Source organism: Sus scrofa, chromosome 12, assembly GCF_000003025.6.
Source record: "Sus scrofa isolate TJ Tabasco breed Duroc chromosome 12, Sscrofa11.1, whole genome shotgun sequence".
NCBI lineage: Eukaryota > Metazoa > Chordata > Mammalia > Artiodactyla > Suidae > Sus > Sus scrofa.
In genome coordinates this window covers 14315828-14319607 of record NC_010454.4, presented here as the reverse complement: position 1 = coordinate 14319607, position 3780 = coordinate 14315828, and positions in this window count along the sequence as shown.

Here is a 3780-nt window from a genome sequence, read left to right as displayed (position 1 = left end):
TTCTCCTATAGGCACCCCTGGGGGAGAGGCCCAAAGAGCAGGCAGGAAGACTGAAGGCTGAGTGCGGGGGTGCAGCGGGGGGATGGACAGATAGTTTTGTGACCGCTAGCTGGTTTGGTTACAGGACCCTTGTATAACTTGAACCCTCATGGAAAATGCAGCTTTTTTTTGAATTATCAGATTATTTTCATCCCATCCCTTGGGGCTCCAGGACCAGACAATCTCCTTTAATGGGCAAATGCTCATCTTACCAGATCTGTTGCAAGAGGAGACCTCATTGCCATGTGCACCTGACAGAGGGAATTTAGACAAGACTGGACAGGGCCCTGGGGAAGGGGCCATGGTGGTGAATCACCCTGGCTGACGGACCTAATATGGATGCAAAGTCTCCCCACATCCCACCCTTCCCTTCCACACCAGCGGCCTCCGTTCATCTCCCTCACTGGCCAGCTGTTCCTCTCAAACAAAGGAAGTGGCCCAAAGCTCAGAAGGGTCCAGTTTCAAATCCTCCCTCTACCCCTTGCTGGCTGTGTGACTTGAGGCAGGTGACAGCCTTGGAATCTCAAGTTGCTCCATCTTTAAAACGTAACTCATACATGCTGGGACCACACACCCTTTTGTGAGCTGTCACGAGAAGAGCGCCTCACCTCTTTGGCATTCTGCCCCCAAATCTACATCCCCAGCCTCATGCTGAGAAAACATCTGTCGAGCTCAAATTGAGGAACAGTATACAAAATGTCTGAGTGGACACTTCAAAAGTGTCAAGACAGAGAAAAACAAGGATAGACGGAGGAACTGCCACAAATGGGAAGAGATTAAGACGTGACAACTCAGAGCCACAAGTACCCTGAGCTGGATACTAGGATGGAAAAAGGCCATGAGTAGAACTGGTGAAATCTAAAAAAACATCTATAGTTGTTTGGGTTTTTTTTAATTTCTTTTTTGGCCACTCTGCAGCATATGGAGTTCCCGGGTCAGGGATTAGATCTGAGCTGTAGTTGCGACCTATGCCACAGTTGTGGCAACACCAGATCCCTTTATTTTATTTTATTTTATTTTTAAGGGCCACACTCACGGCATATGGAAGTTCCCAGGCTAGGGGTCGAATCAGAGCTGCAGCTGCTGACCTACCACAGCCACCACATCAGGGAATCTGAGTAGTGTGTGCGAACTAGACCACAGTTCATGGCAATGCCAGATCCCTGACCCACTGAGCTAGGTCAAGGATCGAACCAACCTCCGCATGGATACTGGTTGGATTTGTTTCCGCTGCGCCACAATGGGAATTCCTAACACCGGATCCTTAACCCACTGTGCCAGGCTGGGGGTCGAACCTGTGTCCTGGTGCTTAAGAGATGCCACTGATCCTGTTGTGCCACAATCGGAACTCCTATAGTTTACTTTCTTGTTTGTTTGTTTGTTTTATCTTACTCTCATTTTAGGGCCACGCCCGCTGTATATGGAAGTTCCCAGACTAGGGGTCCAATCGGAGCTTTAGCCGCAGGCCTACACAACAGCCACAGCAACAGAGGATCCAAGCCGCATCTACGACCTACACCACAGCTCATGGCAATGCAGATCCTTAACCCACTGATCGAGGCCAGGGATTGAACCTGTGTCCTCATGGATGCCAGTCAGGTTCGTTAACTGTTGAGCCAGGATAGGAACTCCATGTAGTTTAGTTTTTAAATCATAAGACTAGTAGCTCTTTCTCTTCAAACCCCTCTTCTCTTTCCCAGATGATTCAGCCCTAAAATTTAGTTGGGACAGAGCAAGATGGGCGTCCCCCATGGAAGGTGTGGGGAGCAGCAGGGACTGAGAGGGGGGGTGTCCACGCAGTGGGAGGGAGACAGAAGGAGTCGGAGCCTGCGGAGGGTGGGAAGAGGGACCACCCAGGAGTGGCCTGGAGTGAGGGGTCAGAGGCCAACAGCGAGAGGAAAGCAGGCTGTCAGAGAAGAGTGGGACAATCATGGAAAGGACTAGAAGGAAATCCAGGGTTGGATGGGAATTGAACACATGGGTGTGAACTCACGGCTTCCAGCACAGACAGAGAGACCCACGAATAACTACAGAGATGAGTGATGAACAGGTCGAGTCTCAGTTCTGCAAAACAACAAGAATTCTGTGGATGGATGCTGGTGATGATTGTACAACACTGGGAACATACTTAAGGCCGCTAAACTCTACACTTAAAAGTGGTTAAGATGGGAGTTCCCATCGTGGTGCAGCAGAAACGAAGCTGAGCGGTATCCATGAGGACGCAGGTTCAATCCCTGGCCTCGCTTAGTGAGTTAAGGATCCAGCATTGCTGTGGCTGTGGTATTGGTCAGCAGCCACAGCTCCGATTTGACCCCTAGTCTGGGAACCTCCATATGCTATGGGTGCAGCCCTAAAAAGACCAAGGGGGAAAGAAAAGTGGTTAAGATGGATTGTTTTATGTTAAGAGTATTTTACAACAATTTTTTTTTTTTTTTATGGCTGCACCCACTGCATATGAAAGTTCCTGGGCCAGGAATCTGAGCCGCATCTGGGGCAACACCAGATCTGCCTCAGTTGTATTTTTAACCCACCCATTGCCCAGCAGCAGGGACCACCACCACACTTTTTAAAAATGATAAATATAGATGTGAATGATTGTGTGTGTGTGTGTTACACTGCGTGTGTGTGGTGTGTGTGTGTGCATATACACACCTACACTTCCTTGCTCTGTCCACGGAGAGGGTCTGGGAGGCCTTGCTCTAGGAGCCATGAGCACACCCGGCGTTCAGATCTTGACTTCTAAATACCATTTTCACTAAAACCAATCATGTTCCTTGGACATGATTTCCAGGGTAGAAACCGGAAAATGCAAGACGAGCCTGGAACATCCTGTGCTAGAAAAAAGCTCAAAGAAATGACAGCTCGTGGCCAAAAGGCAGACGACCCCCTTGAATGGGCTCCCACCAGCCAAATGTGGAATAATTTAATTATCAGAATAATGGACAGTAACCTGTTGAATCCACAAGTTCACGCAAACAAACAAATTCCTTGCCGAGGATCAGAAGGGGGTAAGGAAGCTCGGGAAGAAGGATGCTCACTCTCTTTTTCCTTTTTCCTATTAAAAAAAGTGCTTTGGATGGAAAGGCTATGACACATAGAGCAAACCAGAGGCCCAGAAAATTCCTAGAGAGACTGTCCAGGACATAAGGACGTCTGAGATCTGTCCAGTGTCACTTCCTGTTGGTGGGGAGGGGAGATGCAGGGAAGTGGGGGGGCCAGGGAGGAATGGGATGTGGGAGTGAGGGGAGCAGGGGGGAGGGGGCGGGGCTGGGCCACCAGCCGCAGCTTCTGATGAGCCCCCTCCCCAGGGGCTGAGGGGCCTCCGAGTGGCCTCTGCCCGGCAGAGTGAGGTGTTCACACATCTGGTTCATATCGAAGGGCAACAGCAAACGGGTTTCTGAGCTGGAAGGAGCCCAGGCGACCGGGCCCCACCTGCACTTGGACACAGGGCACCACATCGCCTCTTCCACGGGTCACCGGGCCTGGCCAGCTCCCCAGGGCCTTCTACAGAGGGGCCGAGGTTGGAATGAAGCCAGCTTCTCTGCTTAGAACCCCATTCTCTGGACCCGGCGCTCCCTAATGTACAAAACAGCCTCCTCGTGTGTCCAGAGGGGCTGGGGCTGTGACATGCCGATGACGCATCTCAGGCCCAGAAGGAGGCAGGAGCCGCACACACACCAAATGTAATCACCTCCACCCACAGGGCTTGTCTGCGCTTCCCCTGGTGCCTCCCTTGGCTGG